Here is a 20034-nt window from a genome sequence, read left to right as displayed (position 1 = left end):
ACAAGTGGTTCACAATGCACTGACAAGGTGGAGGTGAACACTGTCATTTTTAAAGTACAAGAACACGTCAGAACACTATGAGAACAACAAAACAGCTTGCTTTGATCTTAAATCATCACTTAAATCATCCATATCAGCACGTAGCTACAAGGACTTGCAGCCTAATATCTGGTAGGTAAAGCATTGATTTAAAATGTTGATTAATCTATTGATCTAAATTGTTATTGAGCTGTCCTAATCTATAGTCATACTTTACTACCAGCTACCAGCCAATCAATCCATAGAATAAAATATCCAACAAATACTGAAGAATAGAGAGCTTGATGGATCTGTCAGATCCGTCAGATAGATAGATAGATACGAGAGAAATTCAAGATCATACCACGTAATTGTAATGTTGTTGGTTTAAATTTGGCTGGCGAGCTTTGCTGCATGTCATCCTCTATTTCGTGTTTGTTCATTATTGAAGAATATCGATTAGTGCTGCTTCGGTTACTAACTAAAGACCTTGTAGTATGAGAAACGAGACTCTGCCTGTCTTATAACTGCTGTCCATTCAAAAGCAGCCTTGCAAATTCTCCCAAATGGGAAAAAACAGATGCAATGGTGAAACAGACTAAACAGAAACTGAGAGCAGGTGAGTGCAGGTTTTCTGGTATTGCTGTCTGGTTCTCTGGTTCCATGTGAGGTTTGTGTCGGCGACACAAGCTGCCCAACATGTCCCACCTTTGTATGATGCCAACAAACACTATAAAGGTACAAACTTTGCTGCCTTTGTGTTTATTGGCACACTAACAACATGACATGTAGTTACTGCAGAGTGCTTTGGAAGCAGCCACAAAATGTTTCATATGGTGTGAAGAGTTTGTGTGTTCCCTGTGGTTTACTTTAGTCCTGCCTGGTTGACAGAAGTGAACAAGACTAACTCTTAATAATTCATCAAGTCTAATTTAAATCCGTGTCAGGGATGCTGGGAAAGTCATTCTGCTCCTCAGCCAACTCTTCTTCCCGTGTGTTTCCTGTGTCTATGTGTGTGTTTAACTATGTACTGTAGGTCATTCATGTATGCTAGAAAAGGTGAATTCTGGATTCTCCACAAATGAGTTCACTCATGTGAGAAGGAAACTCTGTTCGTAGATCAGCACTGACGTGATCCCATTTTTCTCTTCCACTCACTCTCACGCTTTCCCCAGTAAAAGCTTCCGATAATCTTTCTTATCTCGACTCCACACATAGTATCAATCAGCGCAAACAGACTTTGCTCTCTTATTCTCATCTTAAAGTTTCTGTGTCACATCTTAGTCAGTAAATGATGAACAAACAGAACAAATTCAATTTGCTTGATATGACAGAACATCAAGTGCTGAAAATGCTTACCCTCATCAGGGAGGTAAAAGAGGAAAGATGTAGCTCTTAAACGCCGGTTTTAATTAACCTGAATAAAGTCAGCTGTGTCCGAGTGCTGGGGCTGCCTCCTTCAAAACTGTCAGTGCTGTAGGCTGTAGTCTTCTGGCTACCTTAGTAGGTCACGTCCTTTGAGAGAACGGTGACCTCTACTGTATCCACTTCGGACTCATGTTTTATTTACCAGTTTTTTCTATCAATATGTCAATCAATCTGAAAATAACAGAATGACGTTTTAAAAGCCTAAACTAGATGTAGAATTGAAGAAACCTGGTCGACATAGCCATATTTTTTGTTGAATGAAGCTTATTGAAAAACTTTCTGTCTGGTGCATCAACATATCCAGAATAATTACAGAATTCCAAAGTCTGATGAGAACTAAAAATGAACAAAAGGTGCTGTATAGTTCCCTTCTTCTGCCATAAGGCACTATCATCTCACCTCATCTCAGTCAGCCATACAAGTCAGTCTTACAAGACATAAAATCAAAGCACGGTGACAACCTGTTGTCTAGGTGCAGATGGATCATAAAAGATGCTCTATCAAGGTTTTAAGTTCATGCTGGCAACAGCCATTGTGGCCTCTGGCAGTCTCCAGATTCAAATTAATCAACCATAACCACCACTTTGAGTACAAAAAGCTCTATTGCAGGAAAGCTATGTGAGTCATTTCCAGCTTTGGGTGGTTGGAGCTGCTGTTCTCTGGGAGTGAAAAAAACACAAAAAACCATTTGCCGTTTATTTGATTCAGGAGTTGACACTGCACGGTAGTTTGATTCAGGAGCAATTACCAAACCATCTTAATGGAATCTCAGGTAGTGGTGATAAAGCTGGGTGATGTTCTCATGAATTAAAAATAGAGCTTGGAGTGCTTTGTAGGTCTCTGCTGTAAAAGTGAACTGTGATTTTTGCACCACTAGCAACGGACGTGGAGTGGAAGGTAATGAATGAATCCATCCAACACTTTGGTTCAGAGCTTCTAAAGTCCTGAAAACTACAGCCCAGTTGGGAAGTTTGTTCCTCATTCTGGTAAAAATATTTAACTGATGACGTGGTGTCTTGAAAAGCAGTGTCTGAAATGAACGTTAATCTCTCCATGAAATTCATGAGCCCCAGAGGATGCAACCTAACTGATATCCAAATCTAGGCAGCTTCATCAATCTGACGGTACACTGACGTTGTTTCTTATACTATGGAGCTTCTGTGAGCGTGCGCAATCTCCTGCAAGAAGTACATCACATTTTATGGCACCACACCACACGTCAGCAACTGTTTTGTTGAAACTGGATCATATTTTGTGAGAACATGTTTTCTTGTTTTCCATCTGTTGCCCCTCAGACTGCTCTCCCACAAGTCTTTATGAAGTTTCCTGATCAAACAGATAGCTTTACTTGTCGCTAAAGTAACTTTTTAGTTCTCATGCTAGTTGCTGTTACCTAAGGAAGTTTTCAGACCCCAAGCTTGGAAAACTGGCAGGGAGAGGTGTTGGAAACAGAGCTGGATGAACAGGAAGTCAGTCTCAGGAGTCTTTGCAGACATAACGACAGAGGTAAAGAGACAGATAAGGATGTTGGTGGAATCTTAGAAAGCTAAGAGAGTGACGGAGCAAGAGGCCACATAAAACTAAATCTCACACTGGATTTTCATTGTTGGTGAAAGCTTTGCTGAATAATACCACACCATGGGTAGCGCTTTGCTGAGTTGGGTGCCGCTGCTCTCCCCACAGGAAATCAGCGGGATGGCCAACGCAGAGTGGTTTTACCACTGATTATATGTGGGCATCGGTAGTTTAAAATGAACATTTTAACTTCATCGCAGTGTGTTGTTTTATCCACGAGTGTGATAATCACTTCAGCATCAAACACCAGTGTTTTGGACTTTTAATCTCCAATCAATAATCGATAACAGCTTTGCCTGGTTCCATTTTTGATATTTATTGTTTTGATAATATGTGCCACTCAGTCAGTTGTGTGTGAATTTTCAAGTGACTGCAACAGGAAAGGTTTTGCACAGCCTCTTCTTTTGGGCATTGAAGGCTGCAAGGGAGACGACTACCTTGCCAAATTATTTCTGCAGATGGAGCTTTTTGTTGACAAATATTGTAGGAGGCAGTCTGCACTGAGCAATATGGCGGAAAGATTTCCCACGATCAGCAATGCGTCATTCCAGAAAAGTCCTCAGAGAGAAAAGCTCTCAGACAAAATGAGTTTTTCAGAATCTCAGTAACAACATGAAGACTTATTAAGGCACTGGTGGCCCTGTTCGCCACTGCGCCCCACCCTTTTCAAAGTTCATACTCCACAAGACAAAATCCAGCAGACTCTGCATCTCTGCTTGACAATCAGCAAGTAAAACAAGCACAGTTCATGTAGGTGTTTTGTGTCATTAGTATTGGCTCCTTAAAGAGACCACGAGCTACAGAGTAATAAAAAACAAAAGGCTTGAAGAGCTGGATGCTATCGTTCAAACCAGAAAAATCTCTGCCTTGGTGACTGACAAGAACGCAGTCTGACAGGCTCTTTTGGTCTTCCTGATGGGATTTCGACAGTGCAACACACAGCTCCTGTGCTATTGATTTTTCCTTCTCCTTTCTCAGCTTTGAAAACCACTGCATTTCCTGGGTGGCCTTGAGTCTTCGGCATTTCAGAGGCGTTAATTAACATTTGGTTGGACAGACTGCGAGGAGGTGGAGCAGATGACTTCACCGATTCTGTTCATTCACAACACCGCAGCAGACACATTTCCACCAGCTCAACACAAGCACTGACATGCAAAAAATAAATTTACAGCTAATTTTGACAGGTTTTACACTTGTAATTCTTGTACCCTAAGATCCTATGTGGCTCGATATATTTTATTATTTATTATTATTTAATATCTCCCTACAAAAACAACCTTAGTCTGTCCAACAAAAGTCTTACATATGCCAATTATAGAATGTAATGTTATTGTTAATGCTGTAATTACCTCCCAGCAGCTTAGTTTGCCTTCAACCTGAGCAGAGATTCAATCAATAAGTATAACTGAAAACACTTGACTTGTGTGTGTGTGTGTGTGTGTGTGTGTTGTAGTTACCTTTTGGGAATGTTTTCTGGTATAAACACTGACCTTGTCTGAACCAGTAGTCCTCATGGTGATCTAAGACCATTCTTTATGCAGTAGAACATTGTTTGCAAAGTCCTGGTTAAGGTTTGGATTAAGGTGTCATTTGAGGTTAAGATTTCAGTTTGGGTTAGTCTGTCTACAATGAATGGAAAGACATGCAATGTCCGAACAAGGATAGCTGCACAGTCTGTGCGTGTGTGCATTTCCTGTGTTTTGGCTGTCAGTGCGTATACTGCTGCTGTGTACTCCTTGGTCTTCCTCACACTCATGTGACTCATAACAAACACACAGAAACACACTGGCTGTCCCCTTCAGTGTCTTCATGTCTGTTTATTGTCTCGCCAACTGAGCAGGGTCTGAGAACTGAATATATATTTTATCTACTCCAGCCACCTACACCCCCACCCCTCCATCTCATAGGTCCAGCCAGTTGCCAAGGCAACCTCACCTCCCTCCCTTCCCTTACTTGCATTCAAATCCCTCCATTTTCTCACCCTTATCACCGTCTCCTCGCTGTCTCTCCCTCTCTCTCTGTTTCACTGTCTATCCTTCATCTACTTCTGTCAGCATGGTTTTCCATCCAGTAGGCTCCCTCCTCTCCTCCCCTTCCTCTTTTTTGTCATCCCAATGCTTTCTTTATTTCCCCTCAGTTTTTCCTCCCCTCTTCATGCTCTCAATAGGATTGTGACTTGAATCTAATGTTAAGCAAATCAGGGGACCATATGGTATCCTGCGTCCGTGTGTGTGTGTGTGTGTGTGCACTCATTCATCTTGAAGTCATGTTGTGCTAATAGTTGTAGGAGCGCTGCTCTGGGGATAGTTGGTTGTATTGACCAATGCTGCATGTGTCACAGTTGCACTGACTGAGTAGCCAAATGTGTGCAGATCACGCACACACGTGAACAGATACACACACAGAGTATGCCAGCACAGACTTTGATGTGTAGTATGGTATGTAGTAGAGTATGAAAGGCTCATGTTGATTGTTGTTCTAGCAGACATGGATAATATATCTTGCTAAATTTGTAGAACTTGTTTGTTAGAAAATGTCTGTATTAGCTCCTTGTGAATTTTGGTTTAATGAAGACCTCTTTGAAAAAATTAACTTTTGTTGTTTTCTTTCATCATCTCATCAGGTGGAAAGTCATGCTTGTGCTGTGATCCAGCAGATGCTGCAAGCTGTGTCCTGACCCTGTGAAGTATAGCACTTCACCACTCAAGACTAGCCCTTACTCACCAGAGGTCTTAAGGATGACTATCACAGAAAGGTTAGAGTAGTCAGAAAGTACTGAGAGCCACACACATTATTGGTTTTAGAGTTTTTACCCCATGAACTTTTATAAGCAATGATAACATATTATAAATTTTCCTGAATAGAGAAAAAAGAATAGTCCCAAGACCTTTGTGGTCATTCAAAGTAACTAGATTTACCCCAGACACCCAAATGTAAATTACAATCTTTATGAATTTTGTGAAAAGATAATTTCATTTCCAAACCTATAACATTTAATTGTAATTGTGCATTTTTAATAATAAAATTTTGTGTTGAGTCCTTTATATTACTGTGATACAGTCGTGCCCTTATGTACTTCTTCAGGAAATAGTGAGTTAATGTGAACACTCCCATTTGTGCTTTTTAAAGCCCCGATGACTGAATACTTCATCAGCTTTGCACATTTTCTCCACTGAATGTGCACAGACCTATGCTGAAAGCAAAATGTGATAAAAAAATGTGTCATGTAGCGGAAGACTACGGAAGAGTGATCCATGTTGGTTCAGCTAACAAACTCCAACAAATGTCAAGCACTAATGAGCCAGAAAGAAGCTTTGAGTTTTGTGTGTTTTGCAGATGTACAGACCATCAGTGGGATTATTCAGCCTTGTTAGGACAGAGGATGTAGTGGTGCCAAAAAAATACACAAATGCTGTCTGAGTAACAAGCGTCTCAAAATAGCCTATTAAATTTCTATGTAGACTATCTTTACGTAATGTTTGGATTCAGCGTGTCCGGTGAGCTGTGTCTAACAGAGCAGAGAGACAGTACGGCTCGCTCATGTATCATCATCTGCCTCGGACCAAATACCAGATTAGAATCAACAGTCAGCGTCACAAATGTCTCTGGTCACTTGAGAAAATACACAGTGAGTGCTCATTAGAGCAAAATGACTCGAGCCATTTCAAACAGGACTTTGGCTTGCGTCATATCACTTGTGTAATGTTGTCTCTTCATTTGACTTCAGCGGCAGTGACGTATTTCTTCAGCGTTGCTGAGTGTGGTTACTGTTGCTGCTTTGCATTGTGGCATCTAGACGATGTTTGTTTTCCATTGGGCTGAATTATGCGTTATCATGTATCCAGATAAACAGTGTGCCATTTAGTTGTTTGTGTTCCAACAACATTGCTGGGTGTCAAGATTGTGCTTTAGTGTTCCCATAATTATTATGCTTGATTGTAGCAATATGTCAAGATATTCCTGTTTTACTGTTTACTGTAAATGAATATTGTCTCAAATTTAGATATAGTACCTAGATAATATTCCTCCCATATTATTTGTCTGGGTGTTTTTTTATTGCTATGTACCTCCATTGTATTCTCTTGGGTAGTGGTATTGCTTCTATCAGGTTTTTTTGGTCATAATTACGTCCTTTGTAATGCTGTTTGTCTATATTTTGTTTCCATGTTGTTACAACTGCTTTCTTCTAAAGACAATCATCATCTGCCATGAGTGAAACGGACAGCATTCACAGCTTCTTAAATATATCCATATTTTAGTCAGAGGCTCTTAAAGGAACTGACAACAGCCACATAGTTAGATATAGTGGAATAGGCTTTCAAAAAATCCACACAGATACAAAACTGCCCTTAGTGAACATATATGCACATGAATTCTTAGTTCAAAACTCAGCTCAGAAACTCAGCGCATAAGGAAGAGCTTGGGGTGTTCGGAGGGAGCTGCAGCTGCAACAGTGTTGGCATGAGTGAGAGTGACAGGCTTTAACTGTATATGAAGTGTGCAACATAAGGCCTCTACACATGTGGTCAAGTCAGATGAAAATTCTATTTTCTTCAACTGCAAGTTGATTTTTGTGAGCTTTCGTAATACAATAAAGGCATCAACCAATCATTTTACAAAGACATCACATCAAAACTCCTTATGGCAAGACAGGCAGCTGACCCCAAGGTCCCACGCTGTGCTTTGTGAGCTGCTGCCATTTTTCCACCAGTCCCTGTCCTGCTTGGTCTGCGCTAAGTAATAAGTAATCATTTTTTTAAATTTCAAATAACATGTTGAATATTCTTATATTAGTGCATACTGTCACAAAATTTGCATTGTTGCCAGTGCGAATAACCTAAGGTGTAATATATTTGCAGATGGGTATTTCACATTTTCACCCCATTTAATGTTTAACGGCCTTTACACTTTTTCAGGAGTGTAAATGCTTATAACAGCCCATGTGTTGAATATCAACACATACAGGCTGCTAATTTTTGGGTAAATGTCATCCACATTTTTCACTATGTTTCTCTGAGCCAACAATGCAATGCATTGTCCAAAATTCCACCAGAAGAAGCAAGAGATGGGATCACATCACACCTCTTTTAGCTTGTCATTCTCTGGTGCATAACTGTTGCTAAATTGCTATGCTACTTAGATGTTACTTCTATATTTCTGTAAGACTGTTGATTTTGTTTCTGTACAACTGCCAGCTCTTGATGGTCATCAATACTCCAACGTCTTCTCTAACATAAACCTGTTTCACTGTAGCAAAGCATTAGATTAAAAAAAAAAGACTTCAGCTGCCTGAGGCCTCGCTCTTTAAACCAGCATAAACAACACATAATTCATGTCTAACAAGCCACAAAATCAATAGCTATACATTAGCTACTGATTAACAATTTGTCACTGTTTGCCCTCCACATAATTATATGTTCCGATATACACGTGAGACAGTTTATGCGCGGTCAAATGCCATAAGAGACAGCAGGCTCCAAAAGTGTCCCGTCGACCCAATAGACAGCCATGTACAGAGAATGTCTGGGACGAGTATCACTTAGCAAATGACAAACTGAGCCAAGCGCTGACCACATGAGCTTCTCGTGCTGTTACTGTCGTTACTGTCACTGGCTGTCTACTCAGCACTAGGCCTTACAAAAAATCTGAAGATTCTGAAATGTTTCAGTGGTACCGGTTCATCTATCCCCTCAGTCACAAACTGAGCAGCAAATTTGTGATTTGAATCAGCAGGAGCTCTTAGCTGTTCGCAGCCATTGAGCACCAGAGTCCTGTTGTGTGTTTGACTAAGGGAGCTAACAGCTAACAGAGCTAACAGCTAAACACACAGCAGGACTGAGAGTTTCTCTTCATAGGAACATGAAGTGTGAAACAGTGAATTGCAGTTTAATCTGACAAAACAACATTTTAAGTAAAGTTTGCTTGTAGTAAATCCTGAAGTACATCGACTGAGTATAGTTTATAGAAAAAAGTACTTTGAGTTCAGAGTTAAAGACACTTTATATCAGTATCAGCAATCAGTGATCAAAAATCCTTATCAAAACACTCTCAGTTTGTGTCTTTGTTCATGTAAAAATACTAGTGCAACTTCAGGAGTTTGCAATGAAAGTTCTTCTCTTGTCAAATTTGAATTAGAAGTGAAAAAATGTTTTCTGTGTTAATTTATCTTGACATAAATAGCACCATTTTATCACAGTTACATTACTATACACTCATTCCCTGACTAAATGCACAACTAGAGTTTGTTTCAGTAGCAAACCCGTCAGGCACTTGGCCAGTCCATCTCTTTGTTGGTCTACTTTTTAAGTTATAACGAAACCCAGCACACTTAAACAGCAACAAATGATTGCTAACTAGGCCAGTTTCTGCTTAGAAGTTTGTGTCCAAAAGCACAATAACGAAGGAAAAAAACAGAAGGAGTGAGTGTGAGATCCTGAAGGACTGTATTCTCTGAATGTAGGTTAATTACACTCAAATAACTACAGTCTGCTGCAGGCGAGACTGTTTCTCTTATTTAGCTTTTTTCTCTTTCATGTCATCATCACTCGCTCACCAATCGATGAGGAAGGGTGAGAACAACAAAGAAAGTAACCTCATGTGGTGTGATGCTGTGGCTATGGGTGCTGGTTGTTCAATCTGAGAGATGTGTTTCATTAACACTGTTTTCTGTCATCGGAGGAAACAGATATTCACAGAGCCGGTCAGTGCCTCCTATGTGGCCAGTGTGACACAAAATGTGCATCATTTCATTTCAAGTACTATGTAATTACTTACATAATTCATTCAGAATCAGTTAAACCCCTTTTATCTCTTTGCCCAACATTGGACACTTCCAAATCAGAAATAAAAGCTCTCCTTTGAATAATCTTGTTGCTTTAATGTGCTTTACACATGAAGTCTCCATCAACAACACATTTCTGTGCTTCTTTAAATCAAATAATTGTGAAATAGTTGAGGTGTTGCCATGGTCATTTGGTCTGGTGCAGAGCAGCTGTCTCTCTGGTGTTTCTGGCTGGGCAAGTGTATGTCAGGGCCATCCTGCAGTCTGCTGGCACACTGCAGACCTCCTTCATAAGGCCCAGTGGCCAGGAGAAGCTCCAGTGTGGAGCTGCACCACAGAGCTGATTAAACTATCATCTGCACCCGGCCCAAGAGCTTTAGGCCCAGCTCCAATGCCATTGGGCTGCTTCCTCCATACACACACACACACATACACACACACACACACACACACACACACACACACACACACACACTCACACACACACATATGCACTTCATTACATTTAGTGTCTGTCACTCTCCACATGGGACATCCTCCTGCCAAACAAACAAAAATGCAAAGATGATTCCTAGTTGTTGTGCTAATTAACATACCTTTTAACTGCTCATGTTGGCAGGTGGATTTTCTTCTCCTTGTCTCTGCACTTTGACCTGCACTGGTTGGTTGGAGCACCTGTAAAACTCCAACAAGTCATGCCTCACTGTTCAAGCTCAATGCTGGCTGGTGACACCTTTTGTCACAGAGGTAGAACCAACCTCAGCAACTGAGCTTGGTTGTGAACGGAATGGCGTACTGGCCACATACTGACCACATACTGACCAAGGAGCAGCTGTAAAATGGTGAATGATTCACAAACCCAACAAAATGACTCTTTTAGGAGAAACAAAAATGACACATCATGGTTTAATAGCCAGCCCAGATTTTGGAGGTAGTTTAGCCCCACTTTCTGCACATAGCCACCTCGCTCCTGAATGTAGGCTGAATGTAAGATATCAGTGGCTAGCTAGGAGCTGAAAAAACATAACATGTAAATAGAAGAACTGTGGAGTTGCAGCAGGTGTGCTCCCTCTCCCTTTCCCTCCCCTCTAGCTTCTGTGACATGCAACACATCAGCAACAACGTGTCTGTCTACAGAACAACAAGGGACAAAATTTCCATTAAATGGTCCAAAAGTTTAAGAACAGTTCTCAATGAACAATTGTAATGGATTTAGGGACTCCAGTGTCTAAAATCAAGATAATCAAAACATTCAGAGAATCCATGTAAGAGGCAAGACTAACCAACAATGAATGCCTGTGGCATTCGATCTCTCAGACAGCATTGCATTAGATGACTGTATCAAGGATATTACTGTATGAGCTCAGGAAAATCATTGTCTGTAAACAGCTTGTCGCTGCATTTACAAATGAAAATTAAAATGAAATTTAAATGAAAACTCTATTCTGCAAAATAAAAATTAAGCAGTATCTTAACAACACCCAGAAACACTATTGACTTGTCTGGGACCAAATTCATTTGAGATGAGCTGACAAAGAGTGGAAAAGTGTGTTGTGGTCTGAGTCCACATTTCAAATTGTTTTTGAAAATCATGGATGTTGAGGAAAAGAAGTATTCAGATTGTTGTCTGCACAAAGTTCAAAAGCGAGCATCTGTGATGTGTGAGGGTGTTGGTGCCCATGACATGGACATGACATCTGTGAAGGCACCATTAATGCTGAGAGGTACATACAGGTTTTGGAGCAACATATGCTGCCATCCCGTCTTTTTCAGGGACGTCTTCAACAAGACAACACCAAGCCACACTCTGCATGTGTCACAACAGTGTGGCTTCCTAATGAAAGACAGCAGGGACTGGACTGACCTGCCTGCATATCATTATGAAGCACAAAACAGGACAACACTGAACTAAGAAAAAGAAAGGTGATGGAGCACAGTGGTAAACATGTCACATCTTGTTCGGAACATGTTGCAGGCATCAAATTCAGAGTGAGACCTTGATGTTCTGATCTGTCAGTGATGATGGGCTTGGCATGGCATGGAGAATAATTGGTGGAGGGTCTAGGGATAGAGCAGAGGATTATGGGTATGCAGAGTAGGCTGCTGTGATGTGAAACCCCAGGCAGTCTCCCCTCTGATTGGAGATTAGCTCAGTATTAGCAGCATCTCAGCAGACGGCACACACACCATGAATATCTTCAATGCTTTCGGTAATCTGCTGGATTTCTTTATTTCTTTAATTACCATTCATCTTAACTGATGTTTGCGCTTTGCTTTTTCATCCTTTTTGCATCTGTCACCTCTTTCACTATTTTTACTATCCACCCTCTTCTACATATCTCTCCTACATCATTAAAGTACTGTATATTTTGTGTAGAGATGCTGAGGAAGGAATAAAGAAGGCGTTTGCTTCCGATCTTATAGGAGGACCCTCTGAAGGACCATCTGATCTGAGACTCACCTAACCTTCATTTCTGTAAACCAGTGACACCTTTTACAACTTCATGGTCCATAGTGCAGCTGCACGTAACCTGACTTTTTCAGCCATCTGACTCATTCACCTTTATTCATTACATTTGTGTGTGAAAAGTACTATTCAATATTATAATATCGATCTGGATAAACTTTAGTAAACATAGATTTGTACTTTACCTTGACCTCTCATACAATATCTATATAATATTCTGTATTATTACAAGGCATGTACTGTATCTGTACATATTTAACCAGCTACATTTTCCGTATCTATACTCAAAACTGGCAGCGACAGGGTTCCCTTAACTTAAGGTCGTGTTCAGTGACAATATTTTTTCTTCATTTGTCATAGTATGTCTGACTTCCATCCATCCACACCTGCATCCTCCATATCCTTACTTTGGGAGCAGGTGAGGCAGTGAATCCAGAATCGAGATCAGCACACTTTGCTGCAGCCCTGCTCCTCTTTTGTCTCTCGAGCAGGAGATGGAAGCGAGTTTACTGCACTGTCTCTGTGTTTCACTGAAGAGCTTCCTCTTCTACACAACAAAAACACAAAGGCTGCACTGCTATCACCACCAAGGTTGCTGCCACAGGACTGTGACTGCGCAAGGCAAGTGCCAGTAGTGAGAAGAAAGAGCTGCATCCTCGTCACTGTAGAGAAATATTCTGTGGGAGGCTGTTGTAGGACAGTAGGAAGAAGCCTGCATGGAACAAAAAAACAAAACAAAAACAAAACTGAACGCTTTGGAAAAAATACACACGGCTCTAACGTGAGCTGAACGAAGAGTTAGCTGTGGCTGTGACTCTAGTCATGTAAAATGAAACATGCAGAGCTACAGCCATAGCAGCAGTCAGTCTAGCTCCCTACACCCAGCCACATCCTGTATGCCTCCAGGCTTCGCTCAGCTCTGTTTGATGAAGGGGAGGTTCTTGCTGAACTTGTCAAAAAAGCGAAGGAAGTTTGGAGGGGCAAAGTGACTAAAAGTAATTCTCAGACAAAGATCTACCTGACTGGAGAGAGATGTTGTTGGAGTATAGTTATAGTTTATTTATATAATGAGACTCATCACTCATTACACAGTCCCATTACTATTGTAAAGGCTTGCAATGAATCATAAATAATGACGAAGAAACATTTGCTGGCCAGATCCTTTTGAGTTTGACCGAAGATCCTCACCAGGCCAACATGACAGTAGCTGAAATGTTACGTAAGAAAATACAACCAAATGAAGACCCACATTCACCAGGTCAAATGCAGTGTCACAGCAGTTTGTGAAATAGATATTTAATCTTCCATTAAGTATGTGGACATGAACTGTTCATTTATTTTGTGAGAGTCTGTATGGAAAATTTGTGTTCATGAATCCTAAAGACTAAATGTTGTCAGTGTTTCACAAACTGATTTTTTCTTCACATATAAATAAATTCACAATTTTACCTGCCCTTAACCAAAGTGAATCCTGCACAGGAAATGTCATGACTATTTTACAGACTGAGAATGTGGTCACCCCTACTGTTGGCTCCATGACTGCATATCACCTCATATCACCATGAAATAATTTCATGTCAGGCAGCACCATCCACCCTCCAGCTATTGGACAACAAATGGAGTAATACCTGTATAATGTAATGTAACGTGTACACTACCGGGCTTGCTCTACTCCTTCAGGGTGACTCTGCACAGCACACTATACTTTAGAAATGGTATGACTTTGGCTGGGATCAGGGTTAAGACCAGACCTCTGATAAAGTTACAATATGGCCTCTTTCATTTGATGACCTGTCAGACTTGGAGTACTTAAATTCTCATTCCTCGATAGCTGAAAAATCTATTGTGTTGGGAAATACAGCTGTCTGTTTGAGCTTTTTCTGGCACCTTTGGAGCAGACAGTCAATTTTTCAGAAAACTTGTCCACACTGCACAAATTTACACAGACCCAGCAAACCACCTATGAGTCCCATCTTTTATAGATCACTGAGCTTACAGCTGAGTTCATGCCAGCATTTAAAATAGTCACAAACACAGCACGATTTTGCTTGCCAGTTAAGGCAAAATGCAAGACAGGGGAAAATAGCACTCATCCATGATTGCTTACTTTTGACTTATCTAAGCATGAGCGCTAAAGCCTGTCATACGTTAAGTCAGATATTGTTTCCCTATGCTACAATTACCGTACACAAGCAGAAAACAAAGTTATGTGATGTTTCTTCTTCCATGTAATCTATGGAGGACGCAAGCATATGTCTAATGCATAAACACAAAGTGTTTTCTTTCCCACAGCCAAAGAAAAGCTGTTGAAAATCATGAACAAATGTGAGAACATTTCTAGGTATTTGTCACTGTTTTGAGACGAGACGTGTAAAACTAAAGTGCCATAAGTGTGTCCTCGTTTTCACACCTCAGAAGCTACTGCTGATACTCAATGTGTCAAAGGGAAACACCAGCAGGCCTGGGGACGCTGTGAAGACAGAACAAGGGAAGTTTTGTTTATCTAGGATGAATTGGAAAAGAAAAGGGTTGGAAAATGACAGAAAAGACGAATTTGGGGATAGGAGGAGTAAAGGTAATGTAGGAACAGATGGGGGGGGGGGGGGGGATCCTCTCAGAATTACCAAGAAATCTCTCTATGTATTCTGTCAGCTTCATCAAGCAAATGTCAAATATAACCTTTGTGTCAAGTCAGGAGAGAAAAATGTGCAGCGTTAGCAGCCATTATCAGTTAGGCTAGGGCTTCTGATGGAAAGAACATGAGCTCTTCTCTTTTCATAAGCGGGATAGTAGCCTGAGCAATAATTTGTAATTTGCTACTGCAGTGTGAATTTAAATGAGATTTCACTTTTTGCTAGCTGCATCCTCTCTCACTAAGATACGGTCTGCTGCCGTTATTAAAACACGGATTTACAGAGAAAATAAGAAAGAAACATTTTTCACTTTGTCCTTAAGTTCTTTTATTTATTGGTGAATTCGGCAATCATTTTTTTTTAAACCTGCATTCAGTGTTTTTGTTGGTTACTTCTAGGCAGTGCAGCAAGCTGTGAACTCAAGACTGACATCAAATCTCCATATAAGTTCATATGGATAATAAGTCAGCAAACAGTTGCATCCAACATGCATGGCATCATTCTGGATCTAAGTCCAATATTTGCTTTCTTTTAGCTCCATTGCTCTGCTAGCTTTGCTAACTTTGTGTCAAGGTTCAGGTCATGATGTGGATTTTCCTTGTGTTCACTTGTTTTTCCCCAGTCTCCCTTGTGTCTCCTTCTCCACAATCTGTGTGTGTGTGTGTGTGTGTGTGTGTGTGTGTTTTTGGTGGGCATGGCATACTCATCCTCAGCACCTGACGGCTCTGCACATCTGTTCCCTATCTGCTCATCAGACTCTTCTATAAATATCAGGCTCAGCTGGTTCTGCCTGCTAAGTGGGAGCTCTTTGTGCTTGAATAACTTTTCTAGTGAGTTTTTTCATAACTAACAATATCTTTGGGTCTAGAAACCACCAGTTGCAGTGAAGTTGCAGGCAAACCTGAGCCACTCTCCACTCTATGCCATTCTTCAGTCGCTCACTTCCACATGCCTTCCGTCTGCCTACTTTCCCAGAGTTATAATAAACGTTTTATTCATATCCACTCCTGTTGTCTGAGTCTGCTTTTGGGACCTTTTGAAAACAGTAGCAATGTTTGTTTGCTGGGCAGGTGTTTTAGCTGCACGGGGGCTCACACTTTTTTTATGCTTAATTTCTGCCCGCATGCCCTCATTCCTTCCTGGGTTAAAGTCCTTGGTCCCAGAATCCAGAGCACACCTTAAACAAAATATAGACCATGTAAACAAAGGCTAGGCTTGACAACATATTTGTATTCACTTTTATTCTGACTAAAGTGTGTGAAGACATTGCACATACAAAACTCAGGACAGAAACATGCAGGACCTGGTGCAAGAGGCAAGAGAGATATCACTTCAAAAGGAATAACCTCAGCACTTCAAACAGACTTCTTTTTCATAAAGAAACATTTCACAATTGTGAGACTGCACTTAGTAATCTAAATGTGGTATTAGGAGAGCGAATCTTACTGCTGATTTTACTGCCAAGAAAGCAAGACAAGTCGTGTAATTCATTCCATTTATTTATTTTCTATGGTTGGTCCATTTGATTTATTACCACAAGGGGACAGGTGTGCTCACAGTGCTGTGGCACTAATTTATGCCAACAAGACTGTCAAAAACTATAAATATTATAAATATTGCTGCTGGGTGTGCTTCACACTGTTTAAGGTGAGCATCCAGTGGTTTGACGCTGTTCTGGGTTTAGACTAACCACACATGGAACACTGAGTCCTGCACTTTGGATGGCCACCATCCAGCCCTTCCAGCTCCCAGCTTCTGCTGTGTAGTACAAGTCAAGAACGTAGCACTTCTTAAATGTTACAAATAAACAAACAGTAATGATGTTTCCTTCAGAAAGCATTTAAAACATAATCTCTGTGAGACATGCAGTCTTTACAGCACATCTTTGGAGAAAGAGAAAACACTACCCACCCCAGTATCATCCATTACTATAATTTAGACAAACTGGGACCACTTCCCTCTTACATTTAGCTCTAACTCCCATCCAAATGCATTTCCCCAGTGTGGCCTCAGCACCTTCAAGAAGAGACGCTGAGTCACTTTTTATTGATGAGACGGGCACCACTGAGCCTACTGAGAAACTCCCCAGACAGGAAGCGCCCCTTCATAATGTTGCCTAATGGCCTGAGACACATGATGACCAGACGTGTTACAGTGCAGAGGACCTGTGTGGTCGAGTGCACTGACAGCAGTGGTGAGAGTCACAGAGGACAGAGACGAGCTCTGGACATCCTGAATAAGGCTTATTTAATTATTAATAATTTAGCATTTCAATTTTAATCAAAAAATGTATATCATGGATGCACATACACATACACACAACCCACTGAGAATGAAATGATGCCTTGTTCCTTTTCTGTTGATAGTTTTTAACACTGTGTTCTAAAAATGTCTATATCTATTTAGTTTGTTTGTTTGTTTGTTTTAAATATTACTAGACTAGTATTATATTAATATAATAAGAGTTGTTTGGTCCATACATTCTTGTCTGGCACACATGGTGGTCATGGTTAATGATGAGCATACAAAAAGCAAACTAAGTAAACACATCATTTATAAAGCTCAGTGTTGCTTTGTTAATATTTAACCAAGATTATTATTGCTCCTGAACCCCAGCCAAACCTCTGACCACATGCTTCGAGTTGTCTAAGCAGAAACTAAACAATGTTAACAATGTTTTGTTTGCCATGAACAGGCATTGTAGAAAAACATATATATTATGCTGCCTATGAACACAGATATGGTGGCCTTATGTGTTCTGTTGCCAGTTATAACTGTTTATAACAAACGTACGAAACAATGTTGCAATTTTCAAGGTTGCAATAACTTCAAATTGTTCAAGTTAGTGTATCTCTTGGATAGAATATAATTGGTAGACTTATTAGGTATAAATGGTTCATCATCTCAAGAGGGAAGCTTGCCGGCTAGCTCAGGTTGCACAATTAGCTTTCATCACCAGTGATCTGGTCAGAGTTGTGGATTTTATACGGTTCAAAGTATTAGTGGTTCATTAGTGGTGGATGGTTTTAAATAGAGCTGGTGAGGACTAGTGTCCATCAGACTCTTCGATCAATGCTTTTGTGACCAGTTTGACATATGCTTCTAGTTTCAGTGTGATTGGTGATAACTGATAGAGGTGCAGAGTGATGGCTTTGGATAGAAAATGCATTACGTGAATGACAGAGGTTCGGCACTTCTACATCAGCATTGTCATATGCTAATATTACAAGGGGGACCACTGAGCGTTAAATCCATACTGCAGGTTGACGTTTTAGGTCATAAATCTGAGTCAGGGTGATCATTGCTACTAGCTGCTGTTTCTCATTGGAATTCCATGTATTATGTTAGCTAGCCAGTGCTGCCAGGCTAAAAAGTTGAAAATGCCAGATCAAGTGCTGCATGCAAATTGACTTTTAAATGCTGTTTTGACTAATGACCAGTGAGTTAAGTCATTACTCAGTCCTGATAATGTCTATGTCATAATTGAGCTACGTGATAGCAACGTGTTTCTGACTCCATGCTGAGTACACACTCTGCGCATCTATTCTTTGTCTTGGAGTTCTACTCTTTCACTTATACTTCCCTCCAGCTCTTCATTTCTTTTTCTGCCCATGTCTTTCTTTGTGTCAGACTCTCCAGAGTGAGCCGGAGAGTGCAGGAAAACGTCAATGATTTCTAAAGGTCTCAAGTCGACGGCCACCAACACAACCCCAGCTCCCGCTGCCTTGTGGGAAGAAATAATCTGGGCATCAATACCTCCTCCCAGATAATGTCAGCCCTTCCAGACCAATGCACAATTAACCCTCCTCCCACCCCTAACTCTACACGCAAACAGCTTCACACACACACACACAGTCTACAATGTCAGTGAGAACACTGGAGTGATGATATGTGAAATAATCTTGCTGAGTACAGAGAGAAAGCACAACAAAAAGCATTATCGTACCTCATCTTGAACACAGTGAAACTCATCTCCCACCTGCCATGAACACTCTGCGCCTTTTTAAACACGCTTGAGACCAGTTTTATCTGCATCACGTCTAGTTAATTAGCGGTTTGTGTGATTAGGAATCCGCCAGGGGATTCTTTGATGTCGACTGAGCTTGAGGGAGACACTTGTAGGCTCCACCTGAACTGATACAATCTGTTCAGCACTCAGTGATGGGAGAACACTGGCCTGGGTATGAACACACACACACACACACACATAATTGCTTCTATGCAGGCATGAATCTGTCACAACTAAGCATAGACGTACACATAGGCCTCACATGTCTATGACTGTAGAAAGGCTGAAAAAATCTTATTTTAAAGACTCCATTCCATGGCACCTGACACTGATGAAAACAGTCTTAATTCCTACGTCTCTGTAATCTGCTCAGCTGTGTCTATCTGACAGCTTATCACACTTCCTAATACAATTACATACACAATACAGCCTTTACATAGAGTTTGTTCCAGTTTTTACACAGATGAATGAATGCACTGAGTGAGGATACATTACTGGAATGCATGTGCAGATCATGCGTAATGCAGGCTAATCTGGTAGGCTGATATGGCAACTAAAATAGAAGCTGTGATCTTTGATGCAACGCTGCTGAAGGCATTTCATTATCATAATTCCATACAATTACACATTATCTCAACCAGCTGGGTGAAAAAGAACAGGTAGTGTCAAAATGATGGGGTTTCCGGGGAAGACCCATGGTCTGCCAACAAGGCTTCTAAAAACCTCTCAATGTTGACAAAATGTCTGGCGACACAGTGGAATGATCACTGATATATTTCTTTTGGTTTGATAAAATGTCGCTCATCAAACTCTCAATGAATGAGCGCTTCTTATGACTCCCACACGCATTTTGGGGACTTTTTCATCTCACTCCTTAGCTACAGGGAGAAGCCAATAGTACCAACAGGAGACAAGGTGAGAGGGAGGTGCGTTGCTGCTGAGGGACCAGTCCCCCGTGCAGCGTTCGTGCGCAGAATGAGCGATGCGCTCATCCTGTGGCCAATCTGACATTTCTGACAAAGAGAAAAAGTGTGCCGCTTAAGACGAGAGAGGTAAGGTTTTCCTCAAGTAGACCTCTCACAAAAAAATCGTTGGGAGGACCACCAATCCACCCTCAACCCCT

At 40.9% G+C, this 20034-nt stretch overlaps 1 protein-coding gene across 1 annotated transcript in view; it reads right to left on the bottom strand.

Annotated features, from left to right (window-relative positions):
• lhfpl4a (LHFPL tetraspan subfamily member 4a) overlaps window positions 1-20034 on the bottom strand; it is a 37596-nt gene that overhangs the window by 15499 nt on the left and 2063 nt on the right. The window lies entirely within an intron of this gene.

The sequence above is a fragment of the Scatophagus argus genome, chromosome 3 (genome assembly GCF_020382885.2).
Source record: "Scatophagus argus isolate fScaArg1 chromosome 3, fScaArg1.pri, whole genome shotgun sequence".
Classification (NCBI taxonomy): Eukaryota; Metazoa; Chordata; class Actinopteri; family Scatophagidae; genus Scatophagus; species Scatophagus argus.
This window is presented reverse-complemented; position numbering and strand designations above follow the sequence as displayed.